Source organism: Anser anser, assembly GCF_964211835.1.
Source record: "Anser anser genome assembly, chromosome: 3".
Taxonomy (NCBI): Eukaryota; Metazoa; Chordata; class Aves; order Anseriformes; family Anatidae; genus Anser; species Anser anser.
The window spans coordinates 29,938,934-29,964,597 of record NC_139722.1 but is presented as its reverse complement, the minus strand read 5'-3'; the positions used below and the strand labels follow the sequence as shown (position 1 = coordinate 29,964,597).

The 25,664-nt window shown below is 34.4% G+C and overlaps 1 protein-coding gene and 1 long non-coding RNA gene across 4 annotated transcripts in view; both read right to left on the bottom strand.

Moving 5' to 3' along the window:
* Positions 1 to 25,664, bottom strand: part of LOC310897022 (uncharacterized protein) — a 248,767-nt gene that overhangs the window by 165,810 nt on the left and 57,293 nt on the right. The window lies entirely within an intron of this gene.
* On the bottom strand, positions 2,361 to 17,182 carry LOC310897579. 3 transcript variants are annotated; one of them, XR_014582394.1, is made up of 6 exons: positions 15,197 to 17,182; positions 14,001 to 14,094; positions 13,353 to 13,430; positions 5,425 to 5,473; positions 4,351 to 4,435; positions 2,361 to 3,983 (listed from the first exon to the last, which is right to left on the bottom strand). It is a non-coding gene; the product is annotated as an uncharacterized lncRNA (long non-coding RNA). The 3 variants fall into 3 exon arrangements; XR_014582395.1 differs by lacking the exons at positions 14,001 to 14,094; positions 15,197 to 17,182 and having other exon boundaries at positions 2,361 to 4,078; positions 13,353 to 13,466; XR_014582396.1 differs by lacking the exons at positions 14,001 to 14,094; positions 15,197 to 17,182 and having other exon boundaries at positions 13,353 to 13,466.

The window sequence follows — 25,664 nt, the reverse complement described above, 5'->3', positions numbered from 1 at the left end:
ATATCTCCGTAATCCAGTTTGTGAACTAGAAATTCTTTCCAGCATTTTTAATGGGAAATAGCATGCAATTATATACTTCTAGAAGGAGGGAAGACTAGAAAAGGGAAGACTAGAAAAGGGTAATGGATGGTTTAGTGTGTTTTCTGCTCTTTTACTTACTCCATTTTGCATTTTCATGTGCTGAAATGTGCAAATGACCTAGTACTCATGGCCTGACTTTTCTAATATAGAGGTCTACATGATAGGCAGCTGTGTTCCCTAATCATATTCATAATTTTATTAGGATTTAAAATTGCTGTTTGTGTGTTTTGTTTTGTTTTTTTTTTTTTCCCAAGCTATGTTTATAATAAATTAGCCCCAAAACCTCGTTCATGTTATGGCTAGATAAAAATGAATGAATCTGTGCTCTATGATATCACAACACACTTCCACAGAGCAGCAACTAGTAGTTATCTGTGATTCAAAATGTAAAACACTATCATTAATTTAATATCCTTTGTTTTTAAAAAGCTGAAGTGATGAGACTCATCTGTGTCTCCAGGATTGGTTTCTCACTGGTAAATAGCCCAAAGTTTATCCTAGAAGTTAACATGTTAGACTCTCAACCATCCTCAGTCTGAAGTGGTATGGGAACTTTTCTTCCACACCCAAATCAAAAAGAAATGCTTTCATGAATATATTTTATACCATTCCTACTGAAATTGTGAAGCCTGAAAGCAGAAACTCATGAAAAGAAGGTGGAAGACAGTCTATTTTTAACCTCAAAGGTAAGCATTTGTTTGTGTCCGTCCGTCCCCACCCCACCCCCCATTTTTTCTTTTTTCAAACTACCTTGATAGTATTTTTGTGGAAAGTGCAACAATATAGGTTTTCCCTTATGTTATTTACAGGGAAGTGGTGGAGTCACCATCCCTGTGGGTGTTTAAGGAAAGGTTGGACTTGGTACTAAAGGGCATGGTTTAGCGGGTGACATTAGTAGTAGAATCATAGAATCATAGAATATCCTGAGTTGGAAGTGACCCACAAGGATCATCGAGTCCAACTCCTGGCACCACACAGGTCTACCCAAAAATTCAGACCATATGACTAAGATCACAGTCCAAATGCTTCTTAAACTCTGACAGGCTTGGTGCCATGACTATGTCCCTGGGGAGCCTATTCCAGTGTGCGACAACCCTCTCAGTGAAGAACCTCTTCCTGATATCCAGCCTAAACCTTCCCTGTTGCAGCTTGACACCATTCTCTCTGGTCCTATCACTGGTGACTAAAGAGAATAGACTGGCGCCTGCCCCTCCGCTCCCCCTCATAAGGAAGTTGTAGACCGTGATGAGGTCTCCCCTCAGCCTCCTCTTTTCCAGGCTGAACAGGCCTAGAGACCTCAGCCGCTCCTCATACATCTTCCTGTCTAGACCCTTCACCATCTTAGTAGCCCTTCTCTGGACATTCTCCAATAGTTTCACATCCTTTTTGTACTGTGGTGCCCAGAACTGCACACAGTATTCAAGGTGAGGCTGCACCAGCACAGAGTAGAGTGGGACAATCACTTCCCTCGACCGACTAGCAATGCCATGCTTGACACATCCCAGGATACAGTTGGCCCTCCTGGCTGCCAGGGCACACTGCTGGCTCATATTCAACTTGCTATCAATCAAAACCCCCAGATCACACTCTGTGGGGCTGCTCTCCAGCATCTCATCACCCAGTCTGTAACCAGGGTTGCCCCGTCCCAGGTGCAGGACCTGGCACTTGCTCTTGTTAAACTTCATGTGGTAGGGTGATGGTTGGACCAGATGATCTTGAAGGTCTTTTCCAACCTTGATGATTCCATGATTGCCTTATCTGGCCTGAAATATTTAATGTGGATTAAGTAATTTTGGTCAAATAATTGCTGTGTTTCTGAATTTCAAAAGGGAGGTAAGTTAGAGGTAGAAGTTCAGAAAGCCAGTTTAAAGTGCATCTTGTTACAAAAGCTGATGCATTTGAGAAGCTTTTCACTGAAGAAAAAAAAAAAAAAAAAAACTTTGAATAAGTCAGTTGGCCTTGAAAGGAGGGCATAACTGATGACAAATCACTGAGTTTCCCCATGGTCTAAGAAAAAGTAGTTTGTTAAGATGTTGTTTCTTGTCAATGCTCTCTGAGCTACATAACTCTTCTTAAGCGAGCACAGAATTCAAGTATCAGAAAACTGATAAACCCTGTCACATGTAGATGTGATTTGGGATCTAGAGTTAAGGGTATATTTATATAGCATAATTCAACACCATATAGATGTATCTGAGCTAACTTGAGCTCATAAGTACAGTACTGCCATGGTAACATTTTCCCCGGTACCAGAAATAACTAGGATATGTCTGCAGAGAACGACTTTGCATCATAAGCATGAGAGGATGTTGCCTAATCTAAATGAGAGGGCTTAATGGAGAAACTCTAGCCTTCTCCTTTTTCCCATGTGGCTGTTGAGGAGAAAAGATTATTCTGAGGGCAGCTAATGGGAGGCAGAGAGAAAGGAAGAAAGGGAAAACTGGGTACAGAAGACAAAAATATGTTAGATCTTATGTATTTCCTGAAGATGCATTGCATGACCATTTATTCCTGAAAGGAATTTTCATCTTCTAGAGAATTCCTACGCTTTCTTACTTATTCAAGAGATATCATCATAGAAGAATAAATTTAGTCATGTTGATTGGTACTCTAAATACCAAGCTCTTATACTGAAATGTCTGGGTACCAGAGATTGGACTGCAGACATCATCTGGAATGTGGACAATCTCAAAAACTTTTCTGATTTTGAAAATACATGTTCGTTTGTTTCTTTTATCTGCTTCATTACTTATCCTTTCAAAGGTTTCAGATTACAGTTTGAATCTAAAGTATAAATACAGAAATATTTTGACAGTTAAGGACTTTAGCAAAATACCTTCAGATTCATACATGATGTACATTTTCTACAAATTTGAGGATACTATAAAACAGCTCGTAGAACAAGTTGTGCCTGAACAGTCCTCTTTGATTCATATCCATGAACAATGGATTTGGAAAAAAAAAAAAAGAAAAAGAAAAAGAAAAAGAAAATTGTGAAAAATAAGTGTGAAAAGCTACACTGGTACTTGTATGAAAAGAAATAAAGATCATGCAATCAATAAAACTGTGATTAAATTAACTGATTGCTTATGGAAACCTCTGCACATTAATAATTGATAAAATACTATAATTAAAAAATAAATTCTGATAAAAATAATTTGATGAGATATAATACTTTCCTAAAAGCTTCTGAGTAGAAGTGAAAATGTACAATCACTGTTATTATCTGTTGCAAAGATAGCTATGGAAATATCATATTAGGACTTTTTTATGATCAGCACAGAAAAGAAAAAATAAGCAAATAAGGCAGTATCTGAATGAAATCAGTGCATAATTCAGAGCAAAATTACTGCATTCTTTTGATCATTGTTATAATTTGTGAATAATGAATTGTGTAATAGCTGCATGGAGAGTTCAATTTGGAAACTAGGGTGGGTTGAATACACTAGTTGTCAAGATATTCATGTATTCCTTTGCTTTGTTGTATCATAGGTTATGCATAAGCATAAATTGTTGAAAAATTATTTCCTGTAGATACTTAAATATTATTCAACCTACAAGAACAAGTTTGGTAAGAAAGGCATTCATCATGAAGCAAAGTTCTTATAAGTTGTATGGCTAACTGAGCAATGGAAATTTGTTAATTTACACTGAAATATATAGTTCATAATATGGAGCAAATACACACCAGGCTGGGTTCTCCAATGTGTGTAGCTTGATTTTATTATATTTTTAATTAATTTAAGCTTAGCCCTTTATCAAATCTTCTGATGACATCTCAGTTGCAGAAGCATTCCTTTCTGTCTTGCTGTGTGCTGCAGAACTTCTTTGTTTATCCACAGCAACTTCAGAATACTTCCCAGTCTCCATTATACTGTCTTTCAGGATAGCTTGCAGAATTTCTGTGGGAGTGTGCAATTATACTCTTTAGATACATTTCCACAATGAAAAGTCCCAGTTCTTTTTTTTTTTTTTTTTTCCTACTGATTTGGTATACCTATAGAAGGGAAATGCCTTAATGTTAATTTGAAATTGTACTTAACTTTAAAGGAAAAATGAAAATAAAACTTTTTATTTATACAAGATAAGAAATAAAACAAAACGTTTAATACATTTATAACAAAATTCAACCTAGAAGGTTTTTTGTTTGTCTGTTTGTTAGTTTTCCCTAACCAGTTTACTTTCTGTAGATGTTTACTTTACATGGTCTTTTCAGAAATTTTGGCTTTCTGTATATCTTGAAATTCAAATTCAATTAACTAAAATAACCTGCTCTGATAGAAAGATTACAATTCTTCCTCTCCTTGGATTTCTCTAGGGAATCTGGACAGACTAAATCTCCAGCTTTTCATCCCTGTGAAAACAAATAATAATGATTAAAACAAACAAACAAACAAACAAAATCAACAACAAAACCCCACCACAACTGTATTTCCCACAAGTGAATTCAGGTTAGAAGATCTGTAGTCGTTTATAACCAAATTAAGCATTCCTCACTTCTTTTAAGTGGCAAATGTCACACTAGTCAGATAAGGAGATGTCCTCTGAAATTCTCTAGCCAGTTAAAACAATCTTTGATTCAATTTCTACCCTTTTATTGGCAGTTTATCTTTCTGTTTAAATGGTTTATCTTCATGAACTGAACTGTGTATTTTCTATTGACTCACAGATTAATAAATGAATCTGATACAAACACTTAATTTGAAGTGTTTCCAGCTCATTATTGACTGATAAATGATACAGCAGTGATCTATCATTTTGGAATTACTACAGGTTTCAGATGGAAGGTTCCAAAACCTTCCATTTAACAATACCATAGCAAGTTGACTTTTTTTTTTTTTAAAGATATTGTGACCAACTGAGTTAAAAATAGTGCTTGATAGTTGTTCCCTTGCTCCTGAGATTTACTGCAATATAGTTGACTAACAAAGACTAGTGCAAAGATGAGCAATACCAGAAGCTCACATCATCATAATTTCAAGTGCATCCTTCCTCATGTTGTTGCAATGTGTAGGTTGATGAGTGGACTGGGAAGTGCAATCAATGTACAAAGTATCTGTCATCCTTCTTTTAAGTGATGGATAGAACAATAGTGATTTATTTTGCTATAAGAAGTTCAAATCTTAAATTTGAGATACGTTAGAACCCATAGCACTGGTACAAATAATTTTGGTTTTATCTTTTCTATTAATACTTGCATTGTGACTGGAAGGTATTTTTCTTACATTATTCTCCAAATATGAACAGTTTGATTGTGGCTGTAAGTATCAAACTAAAGCTCCACAGGTGTGTTTCCTCATTTACCTCAAAATATAGTTCTCAAAATAATTCTGTGCTGAATACCTGAGGTAGCTGCAATTTCCAGAACGAGGTGTGGCTGCATTGTCAGCAACTGTCAGGGTAAAAAATAATCTTGTTAAAGCTTCTTAGGCCTTTTTGAATATTCATTTATTTATATCAAAAACATTACTGCAGAAATGTTGATAAGGAATCAACCTGAAAAGATAACAAAAAATCAATTTTTAACTTTTTTTTTTTTTCTGTCTCAGCTTATTGGTTTTCTTCTCTGTTTCTATTACTATTAGAGTTACATAGAAAAGAATATATATATTTATTCGTATATTCAATTCCTTGTGAATTTCAATGCCTTCCGAATTTTCATCTGAATTGCTGTTTCTGATGCAATAATCTTTTAAGTTTTGGCTGCTACAAATCTAAAACTATGCAAGGTGATTTTTATTTTATTTTTTGAGACTTCATGCTCACAATCTTATGTGGGTAGATAGAAAGAAAGAAAAAAAATGAAAATTTTTCCAATCAGCTACAAACACTCATCACCTGTGCAGATGGTGATTGTGAAGGGTGTGAAGAGACCTTTGATCCTAACCCTTTCTTTTGAATGGCAATTCTTGAAATCACTTTACCATATTTAAGCTGTAAAGCCATAAGTGATTTGGTTAATTTACTTCCATGTTTAAGAGTGAGTGCTTCTCAAGTACTTTGCTGAGTTGGGTCCTTACAGCACAACAAATCATTAATGTCACTACTGATGCTGGTAAAACAATTGAGAATAAAGATTTGAAAGAAGAATCAGATGGTATTTATTATCAAAAGTATGTTGCTCATCAGAGCTAAGTTCTCTTGGTAGATTGGTAAGACTGAAATAGAATGATGTCATATTTCTCTTTTATAGGTCTATCAAACATTAACGAAAACTCTGAATGGAAAGATTATTTTTACTGGATATAGTGATGTTGATTCTGGGGCAAAATGTTCTTTTATATCAACAGTTACTTTAAAAAAATATTTTAATAGTCTTTACATAGTTCTTTTTGTACTACGTTGCCTCATAAAAACATGAAAATAGAAAAAAAGTCACCACCACATATTTAGATAAACCATTAATGTTTCTTTTTGGCTTCAGGGGAAGAAAAAAAAAAAAAGAAAGGGTACTTGAGCCATTTTTTTTGGGGGGGGGGGGGGGCAGAGGGGGAACAGGAACACCAAATCAAAAGGCTTTTTTATAATTCCCCTAACCATATAACCTCTGAGTTACATGAAGTAACTGAACATCTGAAAATGTTATATACATGTCTAACTCAGAAGCGTATAATAACAGATCTAGGATTATATGTTTTACCAGGCAATAACATATATGATATGTTATATGATATATACTGAAACTTAAGTTTCAGTAGTAATATTTGTTCTTTTACTGAAACAGTTTCTTCAAAAATAAAATTAGCCTATCATTGTGTGACAACTATACATTGAAGGCGTATACTAAATATTCAAATTCTGATAGATTTCATATTTAACAAAGAGAGTGTTGTGTTCCTCCATATGTTCAAAGATGGAATGACACACAGCATAAGAATATGTGAAAGAGTTCTTTGAGTAATATGAGTTTTCCATGGCAACAACATCTAAAGTTGATTAAACCAATCCTGTAGAGATGGTGCCCGAGTACACATCCATTTTAAGATGATAACAACCTTAATACTCACCAGTAGATGGAAACACGTCTCATTGTGCAGTCTACCTAAAGTCAAACAAATTTGGAGACTAGCCCAGTAGCTTGCTAACTGGTCCGAATGGATATGTCCAGTTCAATAATTGGAGAAATATACTTCATATTTTCCCCAGAAGGTACTGTTTTAACAGAAAACTGTCCTCTTTCTTACAGTTGTCTAAGCATAAACATAAAATGTTTTCTCATAATATCTTTCAAAGAGGTTGAAATCATAGAAATGTACTGAGAAAATATGAACTCTAGAATTTTGCAGCACTATATCTGGAACTGAAATACTAAACTGTTGCAATTCTATTCTAAAAAATGGTTATTCCTAGAATCAATGATAATCTTGCAAAAATGATAAATAATATTGTATGTTAAAATTTTTATGTCTTGAATTGAAATACTGTAGAATAAACTTCAGAGTTAATTCCTGTAGAAACCTGTTAGCTCTTTACACCAAAAGGAGAGAATGTTTTGCAGGAGCTGTAGTGACTATATTCATTGTGTTCATCCCAGTTACTTCAGACTGAGAAGAGGGGTGAAGTCAATGAAGAAAGGTAGCTCCTTCAGAGAAATGTAGGAAATGTAAATATAGAGTACTTTTGGAATACATTCCCTCTCATTCTATAAACTACACAGATTATAAAGTGTGATATAGACATACTATCAATAATTGTACAATAGATAAGTTCTCTTTCCTTTACCTGTATTTTAATACGTTAACTGCTTGATTGTAGCTATGCATATAGGTAAAGTATCTTAATAAACCAGAAACTATCTACCCCCCAAAAATTGTCTTTTTGATTATTAAATAAAGCCTGTATAGATGTTGAAAAAAAAAGGGGGGGGGAGGGATTTCATAATACTGCTCCATAAAATCTATTGGAATATTTTGCTGTTTAACAAGATAAGACATTCTCAATTTTAGGACAGGAGACCTTTTTATTACCTTGCAAAGTTGTTTGTTTATTTCAGAGTAATCTCTTGTTACAGCATTTTGCCACAGTATTTGCCCATTTTAGAATCATAGAGTCATATAATCTTTTATATTGGAAAAGACCCTTAAGACCATCAAGTCCAAACATCAACCTGACACTAGCATGTCCACCACTAAACAATGTCCCTCAGTGAATGTTCCCCCAAAAACAGCACCTACTGTAGTGACTGAGGAGAGGTAGCTGGAGAGGTACCTTAATAGTTCTAACCTATAACCTATAACGCTATACCTGACTGGTGGAGGAGAGATCCAATTATAGATATCAATATCTCTGCATAAAATTTAAAGAGTAATATGTCAGTAAGGAAAAAAAAAAAGTCTATTTTTAAAAATTAGTCTATATAAACCAAAACAAAACAAAACCTGATAAGCAGACAATACCCTTTAAGTGGAAACAGCAGCAGTATTGAAGCACAAGTATTTCATTATAAAAGTAATAAATGTGAGGAATAAGTTGTCAGGTAAGCTCACTGAAGCACATAGTATAAATGAATTTAAGAGACAGCTAGAAGTTTTTATAGAGCTAGAGGGGAAATTAAAGATAGTGACAAAGCAGGAAGAATAGGCTGAACTAACACACATAAAAGACAAGTTTTCTGGTTCTTCTCTCCAGCATTTCTTTATGTTCATTACAGAGTGCACCTGGTACTTGTTATTTACGTTAGAGAAGGGCAGAAAAAAAGAAGTTGTTTCAAGTGCATTATCCCAAAAGTCCCAGAAACTTCACCTTCACTTCACTTACGGACAGGAAAAGTCAAAAAAAAAAAAAAAAAAAAGTAAAAGTTAAACCCTAGCTGTACCTAATTTGACATTTTGGGAAGCTAACACAGAACAAAGCACCACTGGTAGGTCATAAGGGAGAAAACATAGAGTATATGGCTGATTTTACCTCATCTGCACTGTGTTAAGAATCATATTCTGTGCACTGTTTTTATTCTCCCAAGCTGTTGGAGTCCTGAAACTGCACCAATAGCTCTTCACATTGGGTCTGATCCAGCTCTCATTGAAGTCAGTAGGAAGACTTTCATTGACTCACCTGTGAGCTGAGTAACTTTCAGCATGCATCTATCATGTACAGGGCAAAAAAAAGTACTGGAGCTGGCATGTTTTGAACAAAATTGTTAGTATTATTTTTGCAAGAGAGGGGTGGAAACTGACGTTTACAATATTTTTCATTTATCTTAGTGGTGGAATGTTGTTTTTTTCTAATTATTTAGTGAAAACATGGAAGGAATATCAAAGTATTTTATTTACCAGAACCAACTATGCAAAAAGGGAACAAGTTTCAATTTAAATACAGATTATTTTTTTTTTTTTATAAAATTCATTTTGTAGGAGTTGGAATATAATAATAATTCTATTCTCTTTAGGTTTTGCTGCTGAAACTTGACACCTACAATGATTTTGAATATTTGGGATTTATATATCCACAAAAATGACTCGAGTGAAATTATTCATCTATATATAAATATACAGATGGAAAAATCTGAACACATCATTCTTAATACTTTTGACATGTCTGTCTCAACCTTGCTACATATAAAGTGCATGCATAAAGATCAGAATTTATGCTTATATGTATTTGTTCATATTTATTATAGTTTATATACTATGTGCAGTGGTAAATAGAACAAAATATAAAAATGCTGTTTCTCTGTACGGAATTAAAATTATATCTTTTGGGCTGTTTTTGTTGAAAGCTGAAGTGAACCATTCCACTGAATGTGTAAAAAAATGAATTGATATAATGGAATTTTTATGTGTTAATAAGCAGTAAAATGTTACCTTGAATCATGAACAGCAAGAAAGCTAAAGAGAAAGAAAATTTTGAAGTCTTATTTTGAGGTTTTATTACTCAGATTCAATAGACCTGCTTTTCTATCTGTGGTCAAAAGCACAGACTGGAAGTGCTGTAATAGTCATTTATAGCTGGATATTACACATCTCTAGACCTTATGGTGTTACTTGATAGCTGTCTAACAGTATTTTGATGATTCTGTGTGATGCTGAAACACAGGATGGCTTACGATAGTGGCAAAAGGGTCTAAAATGTCAAGTGGGAATTGGCATAATTATGGGCCCTCCAAGGATTTTTGTAGATATTAACTCCACACTGGCAAAAATAAATAAATAAATAAAATAAATGGTGAAACAGACCTTTGGAGACTCTATAATCCAGTCTCTGTGCAAAGCATCTTCATCATACTGGAGGATCTAATACAGAAAAGGAACTACCAACTGCTGTTTCAGCAAGTGAAAAATAATGTCATACAGTAGCCCTCTAGATACTACTTCAAAATTATAACATAATCATAAAATTATTTTAATTAAACTCTTATTCCTGTACAATTTCCAATACTAATCATAGTATTATTGCCACACATATCTTGTTCAGAATTTAGCTTTTGGGGCATATTATCTCTTTTCAAGATTTTGATTATTCTAACTGATGATGACCATTTAATTTTGTGAGGACACAAATATTTACACATTTGACCAGGAAAAGTGACTATAGAAGTATGCTTTATCTCTCAGAATTCTGAAGGTTTACTATTTCATTTTTTCAGTGTACATGAATAAGTACACATTTGTGTACTTAGAATATACCTATTTATTAGTGTGCATATTTAATTTGCTTTTAAGAATATGTGCAAGACAAATACATATGTATGCATTTTGCAGATGGAGTGATATTTTTATAACTATCCTCTAAGCCCATCATAAAATGATAATATAACATAGTTAATATGAAAACTATTTGAAATTCAATTTTTAAATTTAAATTTTAATTTATGTCATTATTAGATAAATGACATAGAAAAGAAAGATAATTATAAAAAGATAACTATGCCATTGTCAATTTTGAACTAATGAAGTGGTAATCAACCAACGAACCAAATCAACCAAAAAAAAAAAAAGGTCAAAAAAACTTGTTCCTTGGAATTGACTAAAACATGGTAAACTGAATGTGAAATCTAAACAAGCCATAACCAATTATCCATACTATTTCTGATTGCTAGTGTCACAATTTACAGGCAGAGAGATGCAAAGAACTCAGGAAGGAAGGAAGGGAATCTAATTCTTTTGATTCTGGTGGCATGTTTTTAGGGTGAATTGGAAGGACTGTGACAGATTCATGATACTTAACACTTGATTAAATTAGGGGTTTTGTTTCAGCAGAAATCCTCTCAAATCTTTGAAAGAGCAAGAAAAGTGCACCTTTCCATGCTGTAGAGCTATTTATTAGAAACTGACAAACAGCAAGCTGAGAGGAGATATGAGCAGGTGCCTCTTTGTTATCTCCAGAGGCCTATTTAATTCCAGAGGAAGGTCTCAGGTGAGGTGTTATCTGCCTCTGGCTGGAAGGAAGCACCAGTCAAGTGAGGCTTGAGCTGGCAACATCTAAGCTAAGTGCCTTGTTCTAGCGTGGTGAATATATCCTAAATATCCATTCTGGATAAGTAGATTAGAACAATTTCTAAATATCACCAAAAATCTTTTTCAAATATTTGGAGCTTCTTTACTTTTGTTGTTAATTTGTTTTTAGACAAAATTTGAAGTTCTAGTAAATAAAACGGCCTGAGGGCTATCTCCCTTTCTTAGAAAACTTGTAAAAAGTTTCTCCTAGCATTGTAGGAGAATAAATAAATAACTTCAAAAAAGCCAAGAGATTTGTTTGTTTGTTTGTTTGTTTTAATAAACCTATTCTGAACATAAGTAAATACATTATGAAAACATGCTGCAGATCTTAGTTATGGGAACAAGTATAATACATGGTCATATTTATTTCTTGTGCAGGTGTGACCCCTGAATCAGTTGTGGCTACCTGCCTTAAATACTATTTAACTTCTGTGGGCCCACCATTGTCCTTACATACAGGTTTACCAAACATAAGTAACCATTACTTTGAAATCAAATTTTCTTTTTTAATCTCTTTACCATGATTTTCTGTGGTCCAAGGTCCCTGGTGGCACCCAGGCTGTTGAAACGTGTAAAGTCTGGTAACCATTTTAATATGTTCTTACCTCCAATGAATTGTTCAGTCTTTAGCAATTTAACTATACAGTTCATTCAAGCTACCACATATGTTACATGTATATATATATATATATGTGTATATATATATATGTTATATTATTTCTGGAAGTATTTCAGTTTTCACCTTATTTTGCTTTAAATTAGAACTATAAAATATGAGCAAAATTAAAAATGCACAGTAATTTAGAGCATGATGAATATCTAGTTAAATTTACTGGTAGAGGGTTTTTCTTTTTTCTTTTTTCTTTTTGTACAATCTCATTTTAAAGTATATTATAACTTCTAGGCTTATGATTGTTTGCAATCCATTTTTAAAGCACTTAAAATTTAAAGTGAAACAGAGATGATAGAAAATCTGAATATGTGAAAACACATTGCTGACATTGAATTAACTTGATATACAACTGCTTAAACTTTTGGTACCCACTGTGGAGATAAATGATTATCTCTTTCAATTAGGAGATATGCATTATTAACATCTTGCAAATATATTATTTTGAATTTTATTTTATGATAAGTAATATAAATGTAGTAAGTCAAGCAAACAATAATAGATCGTTAAAATAAGAAACAGTATGTACTTATATTTACATTCATATCTAAATGAATATTTGCATTCAGATAGAAATGTAATATAAAGTTAATAACAAAGTACAGAAAGAAAGAAAATTGTACGATGAAGTCCTATGAAACCTCTGCCAGAAGAGGTCATATTTCATGGTGTTGTCAAATGTAATTTCTGTAATGGTCATAAGGTCTGTGATATCCACTTACATAATTTTTTGCTAGCAAATAAAATTTCCGATTTGAATATCTATTACTTAAAACAATGCAATCAAGAGTTGGTTCTACAGTATCTATACAGAAAAGTATTGCCTATTCCAGTCTTAGAAGGGAAAGATCACTTCTACAACAACAACAAAAGAGTATTCCCTAAATACTCTCTTATTTTGCTGCATCATCATTTTTAATAATGGCAACCATCCAGACCCACATAGAATTTAAACAGGAAAGAGCATAGGTGTAGGAAAAAATAGCTTTTCAGAACACCATGGTTGTCCTTTGTCCCCAGGACAGCTGCATTGGAATTTTCAATTCACATACAGAGGAAAAAAATAAAAATAAAAAAGTACTAGAGCACATTAATCCAGAGAAAAACAATTTAGCAGTGACATCATCAAAGACATCCACCATGAGGGTGGTTCTAATTTCACATACCTCTGGTCATCTAACGATTAGACATCAGGCCACAGTTAGACCTCCAGGTTCCTCCTTGGTCTGAAGATAAACTGGTACCTGCAGTGATGATTCACTCCATCTGCCTCAGGATGTGAGACACGGAGCATAAATCTCTCTCTGCAGGTGCTTTTCTGTAACTGTTTGTTATAGAGACCGTGAAGACTAGTCTAGAGCACTAGCAAGTCCTGTAGTCCCAAAGGATTAAATCACATCAAATGTCTAATTTTACCAGGGGAAATTAAAGTGTTCCCCACAGAAAACAAAACAAAAAATAATTTTGAAAAAGAAGACTTAGATTCTTCAATCCTTCTAATATCTTTTGAAATAAATAAATAAATAAATCTTAAATATTCATATAAGCCTAGAGACAAGGTGTTGGGTTCAAATTTGCCAAAATTTTTGAAGCAACATTCAAGCAACCTGTATTTATAAATATCTGCTCTGTTTCACATGGTTATAATAGAATATGATTCTTAACACAAGGAGATTCTCAACACTTACTTAAAGTAACTCAAAACTACGTAAGATCCATTGTTTTGAAATGTCACAAAGCAGCTTAGTGTCATCACACAGAGGTATAATGTTTCTCTCCATGAAATATGATTAAAAGTGTATCTTGCTACTTACGTGTGTCTTCCTTTCTGTTTTGTGTCTCTTTGCAGTGGATTTAATGCATGTGTCAAGCCAGTAATGTAATGGAGTAATAATAGCTTCACAGAAACTGACAGAGAACAGGAAGTTATATAAGGCAGTGAAAACAGAACTCTACTTACTCACCAAAACTACTTTAAAATAATGTTAATTGTTATTACACTATTTATTTTTTTGCCCAAGAGATAAGAGAGATAAGGTTTAGCTCTATAAAAATTCTACATTTTTGGGTCAGTTCAAAAAGCTTTTAAATGGACTATGTTGTGTAAGTCTATTTATTTGTGCTCACAATACCTTAGATTTTTTTTACGTTGTATAAATTCAAATGTTGCATTCAGTGTTCCAAGACAATGTTGTATTTTTGGAGCACCAGTTTAAATATCCTTACTTTTTATTTAATCTTCCCTCAAACATTCTGTACTCAACTTCATTATAGAAACACTGGTGTTAAATAGAATTAAGATAAATTTTATTTGCCATCATTTTTATAATTTTCCTGCAATACTTTCATATCTTTCCAAAACTTCCTAGTTTTAGAATGCTCCTTGCATGATTTGGACTGTCTTTGTTCATACAGTTATGCAATAGTTACTGAACTACATTCAGGCACATATATACAAATAAATCCAGCCTGGTTTTAAAAATCTCATGATCATGCTAAAACCCATACCTTGTTTAAAGAAAAGACTGTAGGAAACATCATGAGACATTTGGAGTTGTGCTGTTATTCTTAGCTGATTGAAGTATTCATCATGACATGTATTTGCTGAATGTAGCCCTTTATTCCGTCTCTCTGAACAGACGGAAATTTGCATACATTTTGTTTCTCCAAATTGCTCCACTAGTTACTGCAAATATATTCAAGCTTTGAGATTTTTATGAACTTTAGCAGAATATTCAGTCACTAGTATAATATTTGTAATTCACTATTTAAGCTTTGATTCGTCTCCAGACCAACTTTGTTCTTGCAATCCTAAATTTTCAGCCTAGAGGGACTATAATGATGTTTAGGCTCATCTGCTCACAAAAAGGACTCTCTTTACCCAGAGCAACATTAGAATTGATTTCAGGATGAGGAGAATGGATAAAAACTTATATGAAATGATAACTTTGTTTCTCTACTGCCTTTTGGTTTGCCTCTTTTTAAAAGATATCATTGTAAGTATACGTACAAGAGTGTCTGCTCCTTTAAGTGTACATGGTCAAGGGCCTTTTCCAAGTCAATAAGGGATAAAAAGAAAGGAAGAAAGTGGTGGGAACCAAGTCTGGTTGGTCACACTAATTTACAGGATTGTGTGAGAATGTGGGAATGTTGATTGCACCAGGGTTATCTGACTGAGGACTTCTAGGCTGGAAGACAATCACAAGAAACAAACTTCCAAGTTGCACTAATTGGTAGGCTAACAAGCCACAGATGTACTTCCAGAAAGGATGAACCTTGCAGCTGAGAATATTGTGAACCAGGGGACACAGACTGGTTGGGTCCCAAACCTGTAGAGTTCTGCAAATTCATTGGTGGTGTGCAGGGGGAAGGGAGAGGAGGAGGAAAAAGAGAGGGAAGATAGGTAGAAAAGGATAGAAAAGGGATGGTTGTGTGTAAAATGGGACAGGACAGTACACTTATCTGGCTAAGGTCTGGACCCGACCTTGGCCTGTCATGTTGTCTTATATGTCCTTGTTAATTTACTTGACTCTTTCTCTGCATACTCACACTCTCTATCCCATGTGTGTGTGCTGTGAGGACTAACTGCCAGATACTGGCAAGAATTATGTGTGAGTGAAACTGATGCTAGCTACTGGAGTCAGGGCCAGGGCTGTGGGTACCCATGGTCTGTGGTGCCAGCTGCTGGAGTGAGTGGGGGCCTTAGCATCAGTCACTGGAGAGTCCATAGCTCTCTTGATCTACTGAAGGTCCTATAGTCTTTATGCCTGGAGTGCTAACTCCTGGGGAGCTGGCCTGAGTGAAATGGATGCCAGCTACTGAAGTCGGACTGGCAGGGTGGGCAGCCCTGGCCTGTGGTGCCAGCTACTGGAATGAGTCGGAGGTCTCAATACCAGCTACTAGAGTGAGTAGGAGTCTTTTACTCCCAGCCACTGGAGCTGTGTTCCCAAACCAGCTACTGAGGGGGGCCAGTGGTCTTGTACATGACTTGGAAGGATTAAGCTGTGGTGCCAGCTACTGGGGGTTTAGTATAAGTCGAATTCAGTACCAGCTACCGGAGTCAGGCCCAGGGAGTGCATACCTTTTCATCTCTTGCTTCCTTTACACATGTCACTATGGGAGAATACTTATTATGGGAGAATCCTTATACTTATTTGTATGCTGTACGTGAGTGAAGCAACCCAGACTATTTACGGTCCACTGTGCAGTTTAACCCAGACACTTGACTTTAAACACAGGCTGCCTGAATCCAACATGAATTTGTAAATGAAACTGAGTTTGACAGGTTACTTTGTGAAATTTACCCTTCTTTATGCCTGTGCAAATAAATTTGCTGTCAAGTAAGCCAGCGTGCACCATTTATGAAATTGAATTGATTTCTCTTTTGCTAATATTCTGCTTGGTTGCTGCTTTTATAGAATCATAGAATCATTAGGGTTGGAAAAGACCTCCAAGATCATCTGGTCAAACCATCACCCTACTACCAGTGCCACACACTAAACCATGTCCCTAGGTACCAGGTCCTTAAACACCACTAAAGACGGTGACTCCACCACTTCCCTGGGCAGCCCCTCCCAATGCCTGACTACGCTTTCTGAGATGAAATGTCTCCTCATTTCCAATCTAAAACTCTACTGGCGCAACTTGAGGCCATTCCATCTAGTCCTATCACCAGTTATTTGCGAGAAAAGGCTGACCCCCAGCTCTCCACAACTTCCTTTCAGGTAGTTGTAGAGAGCAATAATAAATTACCTAAGTTGGACCTCATCCCACTGACCTCTGCCCATAGACCCATCCTGTACAGGTCCTTCTGCAGGGCCTTCCTACCCTCCAGCAGATGGACACTTCCCCCAACCTTGTTGTCATCTGCAAGCTTCCTGAGGGTGCACTTAATTCCCTCATCCAAATCATCAATAAATACATTAAAGAGGAGAGGCCCCAACACCAACCCCTGGGGACCCCACTGGTGACTGGTCACCAGCTGGATTTCACTCTGTTCACCACCGCTCTCTGGGCCCGGCCGTCCAGGCAGTTTTTAACCCAGCAAAGACTGTACCTGTCCAAGCCATGGGATGCCAGTTTCTCCAGGAGAATATTGTCGGAGACTGTGTCAAAGGCCTTGCTGAAGTCTAGGTAGACTACATCAACAGGCTTTCCCTCATTCACCAGGCGGGTCACCCAGTCATAGAAGGAGAGACGGTGGGTGAGGCCTGATTTGCCTTTCATGAACTCATGCTGACTGGGCCTGATCCCCCCGTTGTCCTGCCCATGCTGTGTGATTGCATTCAAGATGATCTGTTCTACCCCCTTTCCTGGCACTGAGGTCAGGCTGACAGGCCTGTAGTTCCCTGGGTCCTCCTTACAACCCTTCTTAAAGATGGGTGTCACATTAGCAAGTCTCCAGTCACCCAGAACCTCTCTGGATGACCATGACCACTGATGATGGAAAGCGGCCCAGCAATCACATCTGCCAACTCTCTCAGCACCCTCAGGTGGATCCCATCTGGCCCCATGGATTTGTGACAGACCAGGTGGAGTAGCAGGTCTCTAACTGTTTCCACCTGAACTATGGGGGGTTTCTTCTGATTCCCATTCCAGACTTCCAGGTTGGGAGGCTGAGTACTGTGAGGATAAGTGGTCTGGCTAGTAAAAACAGATCTAAAGAAGGCTTTAAGAACCTCAGCCTTTTTCTTATCCTCAGTAGTCATGTTCCCCCTTGTGTCCAGCAAAGAATGGAGATTCTCCTTGGCCCTCCTTTTGCCGTTAATATATTTATAAAAACATATATTTATTTTTTTATCTTTAATCATAGTGGCCAGGTTGAATTCATGCTGGGCTTTGGTCTTCTTGATTTTTCTCTGCATATGCTGGCAAATTCCTTCTACTCTTCCTGAGTTGCCTGCCTCTTCTTCCACCAGACAGATATTATATGTGGCAACAATTATATGTTTTTTACAACAACCATTACAAGAGCGTATTTGAATATGTTCTCCAGCTGATAGCTACTGGTAAATTTTCATTACTCTTAATAGTAGTATTTCTTTTTAATGAAACATCCACATTAAAAAATCTAATTTGTTTCAAAACAACCACTGAAGAATTTTTAAATGCAAAAATAATAATAATAACTAAAAAAATAAGAATCCAAAGATTGCAGGCTTCATAGAACATATTATAGACTTCATGCCTAAATCTAGTGACAGGTTTTCATTATCACAACAATATCTAGGGGAATCAAGCTATAAGTGGCTATATTATACAAAGTGCTACATAAATACAAGAAGATCGATTCTAGAAAAACTAGCTGTCTATGAGATGCTTCACAAATTATAAAGGTGTATTTTTATCTAATTTTGAAATTTCTTATAAAGCATAATGAAATGAAGTTAGTTATCTCTGGATGAAAGCTATCTAATGAAAAAAATAAACAGTAAAAATGTTGGTAATTTGTTTAAAAAAAAAAAAAAAGAAAAAAGAAAGACCGAGTGATCCTTCTAACTTAGCTTAAATAGTAAAATTTCTATTAGAGTTAAAGTTACAAATCAGAGCCCATTTCTTCTTATTTAGGTACTAAAGATGACCACTTGTGAAACATATATAAAGTTTCTGTAACCCCATTTGTATAGTTGGCATTTCAGACTGTGGGAATAAAGGTACTTTAGTAAAACATATTAGTCATTCACACTCTTTTATCACAAGTTTTGCACCCTGGAAAGTGAAAACTCTGATGTCCTTGAAAGTTTTCTTGGAAGCCTAAAACTCAGTGCTATACTCACTCAGATACAACCCCTGTCAGTATCTGTCTTTCTGAAACCAAGATTAGAGACCACACAAGAAATGGACAAGAAAGCTGCCCTTTTGATGGTTTATGATTTATTTATTTTTTCTAGTGCATGACTCCATTTATCTTTGAGGTTTGTCAAAAATGTTTAGTTAGCCACTAGCATTCTAGACTAGACAGTTTCTTTTTTTATCATTTTGAGCATCAGGTGTGTCTCATGTAGACATGCAAAAAAGAATAAATGACAGGTTATTTTTCTTGTAGAATTTGAACAATTGAACATTATAGTTATTGTTTCTCTGCTTCAAATGATGACAAATGCTTTTAATGATAACTATTATTTTGGGTGCTTCATGAATTCTGATATGTAAAAATTTCTTTATTTGGAAGTCTTTAGCTTTGTACAGAATGATTAAACTTGCAAACAAAAGCTTTCTAAGGTTTCATTTTTGTTTTCAATAGTAATGTATCTTTTATAGTTTTGGACTTCTGATGCCTTTTTATAAATTAGAGTGAATATGAATATATACATATATTTTTCCAAAATCATATCTGGTATAGATTTCAATAATACTAAAAAATAAGTAGCTGTAGAATTAGGGTAGCAAATCAAACAAACATAAAACAAAAGACGAATAATATAAATCTTAGACAAGGTAACATCACAAAGGATTAAGGCGTAAAAATTTCTTAAACACACTAACCACAAAATTAGAATATCAGTCTAAGCACTTTTTTTTAAGAAGACCTTGGTTGTTCAGGTCTTCTCAGCCCAAGTCCTTTAGAAATGTAAAGAAGGAATAATTTCTCTGAGTATTTATTCCATATTCACTTCTTTCCCTACAGGACTCTTAAAAATTAAAACTCTTTTTTTTTTTTTCTTTTTTCTTTTTAATAAAACCCATTAAAGGCTTTTTTTTGTTTAAAACTTAAATGTTTGGGTTCCTACCACTTATTCAGTCTTCAGGAAAAAACTTCAGTTAGTTACCGAAAGACTAGATTCCATATTTGCTGATAAATTTTTTCGACAGCAGAATTAAACACAGAATTTTTATAGTAAATATGGCATGGGCAAATGTAGTGTGTCTTGCTCATATCTTTATTGTTTCATCATCAATTATCTTGAAAGTGCCTTGGCTTTTTCTTTTCCTGCAAAAGTCCTATCTAAAAATGTTAGTATATTTTATGGAACATTTAGTACTTGATCTGGCTGCTAAAACTGCCACAGGCATGAACATTGTGATGTGGACAACTTCTCAGCAGGAACTGAAATTCCAAATAATTTCATGTCTGTTAATGAAGAGGTCAATGTATAGTGTCAATGTTCTGCAAAAAGACCTCATAGACCATTAGCAGTTCCTGAAACCAGTCATGCTAAAAGACAGAGCTTTTGAAATCAGATGAATACTTTGAATCTTCAGTCATTGACAAATATTTTATTCTTAACACTTTCTTACTTGTGTAGTTTATTATTATTATTATTATTATTATTATTATTTGTATGCTGATAACCTGGGACTAGTAGAGAGTGACTTCCAAATAATGTTGCTGTAAAATAGAATGAAACAATAACAATATTGACTAAGTGATTACATATATTTGTGTGTGTGTGTATTGAAGTCCAGCTTCTGTGATGTTTGAGGACTATAGCCTAATTCCTTCATGTTGCAAAAAATAACAAATTTAATATATATATTTTTTGTATCTTAGTTTTATATGTTGAAATTGATATTTATTAATATTTATTCATATTTAGAAGTCAATTGTAGCTACATCTGTTTAAAACTTTCCTTTTTTATCTAACTGGGTTGTGATTCCAAAATACAAAGACATAAAAATCTTATCTCAAACATATTTCACCTGTTTTAATTGAATAGAAAGGAGGGTATAATCTTTCATACAGATATGTAATTTTCAATCTTCACATAGTCTCCTAATCAAGAAGATTTATTAGTATGAAAATTATTTGCAGTATATTAGTGATCTCAAATATGTAATTCACAAGAATACAGAAGATATGTACAAAGCAAAGAGCTTTAAATTGGAAATAAAGGAGTCCCAAGAGAATGGTTCTAAAAGCCACAAATAGACACCCTAGTGTCTCATGTTTATTCAGATTATGCAGTAATTATAACACTGCTTTGCTAAGTTAGGACTTAGTTTGCTAAAATGCCCCAGATTTCTATTTGCTTCTTATTCCTGTACAATCTGTCTCCTTCCAGCCCTGTTATCATGACTGTCTGAAATCCTAAGTGAGACAAGAAGGATTCAAGAGTGGTTAAGAGAAGGCAGGAAATGAATGTAAAGTAAACACAAAATAAGAAAAGACAAAGCTAGGGGAAACTGATATGTAAAGTATGTTCTGAACATTAGCATAAAACAGATTGACACTGCAATATACTGTATTTATAATACGGCAATAATTACAGTAAAGACACTGTTATTATACTTCAAGAAGTTCCTAATGTTACTTTGCAATCACTTCCTCAGCAAATGATTTTTTTTACTTTGACAAATGAAAAATACTTGAACAATTGAAATGTAATCTTTGGCCTTATTTAGTGTAAGTATTCAAACTGTAGATATTTTATTTCTATTATTACTACTATTTTCACAAAAACAAGTAAAGATATAGTTCTCAACATAGAAGTTCTATCTTAGAGAATGTATTAGAACTATATGTTCTAATAGAGATTTACAGATTAAATTAAACATAAGAGATGTACTCCAAATTATAAAAAGTAAAAGAGAAAAGATGTGGAAGACCAATAACCTGAATAACAAAATATTCATTCAAATGTTTCTTGTTCAAGTTAATTTTGTACTAATAAAAATGGACATTTTCATGTATTCAATCACTTCCCATTTCTGTGGCTCAGAACAGAGATTTTTATTTTTATTTTATTTATTTATTTATTTTGTAAGTATGGGGAGCATCTTGCACAGAAAGTATATCTTCAAAGTGGCCTTTTGAGTGGCTTGTTTCTGTCATGGAAGAAAATCATGCCAGGCTGCATTAAAGATGTCTCAATTTTCCCATGCTCTTTTATAAATTTGGATTGAAGTACAAAGGTTAATAGCCTTTCTGGAATCATTTTTCCTTGAAGCCACAGTAGCGTTTGCCTCTGTTATAAAGGATCAGTCTTAACCTTTCAGCAACACAGAGGCAAGGACAAACTGGGTTAAATTCCACCTTTTAGTTAGATACACATAAGCTGATAGACTGTCCTTTTTGTTTACTTGCTATGAATAAAAAGAATCTCTATCATCTCATGTATGCAGCAGCAAACAAAGCTTAAACTATCAGGGAATCAATGCTTGTCCTTTTCACAATTATGAAATTAGGTTACCGTTTCCATGCATTTTTCTTCTTGGGGATTTATTTTGTCCTAGTAACTAAACTTGTTTGTTCTATAGACTGGAAACAAGATCATTGCTACATTTTTATGGTATTTTATCTACTCATGTGGCTAATAGAGCATTTTTAAAGGCATAAGGAGTGTCTTGACATATTTCTTTAATAAACCCCGGGAGAAAATGCATTGATAATTTTGATGTCTCAAACATAAACAGATTTGATTCTAATTCACCCTTGGGAGTGCAGATAGTGGGTATGTGTTGGATAAGTAATACTAACACCATGTATGTTGCCCAAGTGATTACTGGGGAAGGAAGAGTTTAAAAATAAAATGGTCTCCTCGTGTTTGGTTACATGTCTGGGAGAGTGCATGCATTCCAGCAGCTGCTCAAAAAAGCTTACAAACATTGCACCTCAAGCACAGAATCAGTGACTGATTCCGTAGGCCATTATAGGAAACAACTCGTACATTAAAGCTAACTTCCTAAGTATGCAAGCTAAAATGTTACCCTGAAGACATTATAAACATTCAAAGCAGTTAAACTTTTAGCAGATTACTAAAAGTATTACAATATCAACTTGTCATATGGGATATATGGGATCAGTATTTTTTTTCCCCAGAAGCTACAGAAAAAAGCAGAATATATATATATATATTTCTTTCCATAGGTATTTGTCTTGACAGTACAGCTGCGGCAAAAATGTTCATTAAGGTATTGCTCATAATAAAGTTAGGTTGCTATCTTCTTGCTTGGACAATTACCCAATTTTAAACAATTCATATTTATATAGTTAACACGATACTTGGAGAACAACAAATTTTATTATTATAGTAAAATATATATTACGAATAGTCAGATTAAGTCAGATGTTTTGGGATAACTGAAGGGGGGTAACTGTTAAAAAAAAAAAAAGAATTCTCACTCATCTTAGAAAAGAATGCTCATTCTTAAATAATATATTTATTTGTTCTTCTACATCACGTGTCTTTACTTAACAGCTTCCAAGGAACCCAGTCTGTCTTTCTGGTTTCATATTTATTGCTCATTCTCTTCTCTCTCCGATGACTACAATAAGAAGCTTTCAGTTGTTTCAGCTGTCAAAAATGCCTCATACAAATAATCATTTCCCTTTAAATAGCATCTTTTAAACCATTTGCATTTCCTGCTAGGGATTTTCTATACATCCGATCCCATATATAGCACACAGATAAAAAAAATATTGTCTTCTGAATTACATTTATCTTGTTACACTAGGTGGGGACCCTTTTAAGTACAAAATCTGAAATTTTACTTCCTTATTTTCTGTGTTTATCACTGTTTAGGTAGTGACAAAGTTGCCAAGCCTCAATCCTTTAACTGACTGCCATTTTTTATCTTTGTTTATCCCTTTGGCTGCCAGACCCTGCTAATGGCAGTAGAGTTCTGTGTGCTCACAAGCAATCCTCTGCGGAGGAGAGATTGCAGATTTTGTTTTCTAAGTGCCTCAGTACATGTCTGCTGCACTAGGTTTCCTAAGAGGGCTACTGAGCTGAAGCACTGAAGCTGCCTCTTTAAGTGAAATACTAATTTAATTATCAGTGGTGCCATGTTATTGCTTAGCTTTTTGATCTTTAAGCTGCAAATTACATTTCCATCCCATCAACTCATTGCTTTTAGAAACAGTTAGTCCACCAACTGCATTATACAAAGAATATGAACACTCTTTACAAAGAATTCTACAATTTATCACTGTTTTACACTTCATTAAACAGAAAAATGAAACAAATTATATTTGAGACAGAATATGGTTTTTAATGGAGAAAATTTTATACAGTATATAGTCATTTAAAATGTTCTCATACACATCTGCCAAAGATGTTAAGTAGCTGATCATAATTTCCCCCCTCCACTATATAATAATGTTATGATATAATGTGTCTTCAGAAATGTTTGTAGGAAGTAGTCCGCAATAAACTTAAAAGTTGAAAGGTGTGAATTTACCAGATTATATTTCTGTACTTCTTTCTTGATGGTGCAAGAGAAACATGAGGTTATTATGTAGTTTTTGCTTTTTATTTGTTCTTTTATCTTTTGTCCAGGTCATGCAACTTGCACTTAAAGCTGTCAATTGTGTCCTGGCACCTGGCTGTACATTTGAATATCTGCTGTGCTTTGTGTCACAGAGGTTTTAAGTTTTCTCTTTCTCCCTTTTGCCCTATGCAGATAATATTCATACATAATTAAGAGCTTCTTGAGAAAGTTTGCATATCTTTTATTTTTCTGGACTAGTAACTTCTGAGTTTTAATATGGTGTTAGCCTGTTCTGATTTTTTTTTTTTTTCATGGCAGATAGGAAACCTAGCCCTACAAAAATGTAATTAACCAAATAGAAATAAATATTAATTATCTGACACTAGCTCAAAAAAAAAAAAAAAAGGAAAAAAAAGAAAAAGAAAAAAGAAAGAACCTCTTGGGAGAAAACTATATACCAGCATAAACAGGCATAAAGCTAGTACTATGTTTATGGCACATTAATCATATGTATACATACATATGCGTTTTAGCATGTATTTCCATAAATACTTGGACAACACTTGGACAAGAAATTTAATAGCAGGTTTTAAAAGTGACATTTCAGAACATTTTTTAATTCTCCTGACATTGCAATTAAAATCATTTTTACATATATGGACTTTATTATGCTAATAGTGATGATAAAATTATTAATATTTAAGATTTTAAAAGTCTGGATAAGAAGTTTATCCAAATTAAAAAGAACATTACTTTTGACTAAAAGCAGACTTTAATTGTTTCCTATCCTTTCCTTCCTACTGAGCTAAGGTAATATTGAATGTGCCACACCTGCAGGTTCTGCCAAGAACAATCTCTCCATATTGTCACATATTCTGAATCACAAAAGAACTAAAAGAATGTGATTCACAGAAGATCTTAATAAATCACATTTCTGAGTGCCCTATTTAGGAAAGAAATTCACACACACACACAAAAACAAAAACAAAACCTAACCAAACAACAACAACAATGACAACAACCAGAACAACAACAACGAGTTTGGCGTATCCAGTAAGAAATAGTGATTTCATATATGGAAATAGACTTTTTTTTTTTTTTTTCCTGCTGAACTCAAAGAAGGGAAAGATTACACATTACTCAGAGTGAAGATTTATTACTTGACTATTATTTATTCTTCAGACTGGTTAGTCTCTAGTTCTGAAAAGTGTAAAGGGTATCAAATGCTTTCATTAGCTGAGAGAGAGAATTAAGACGACCTCATAGAATAATTTTAACACATTTAGATTTCAAGCCATGCAAACTGAGAAAACAAGCAAAAACACAG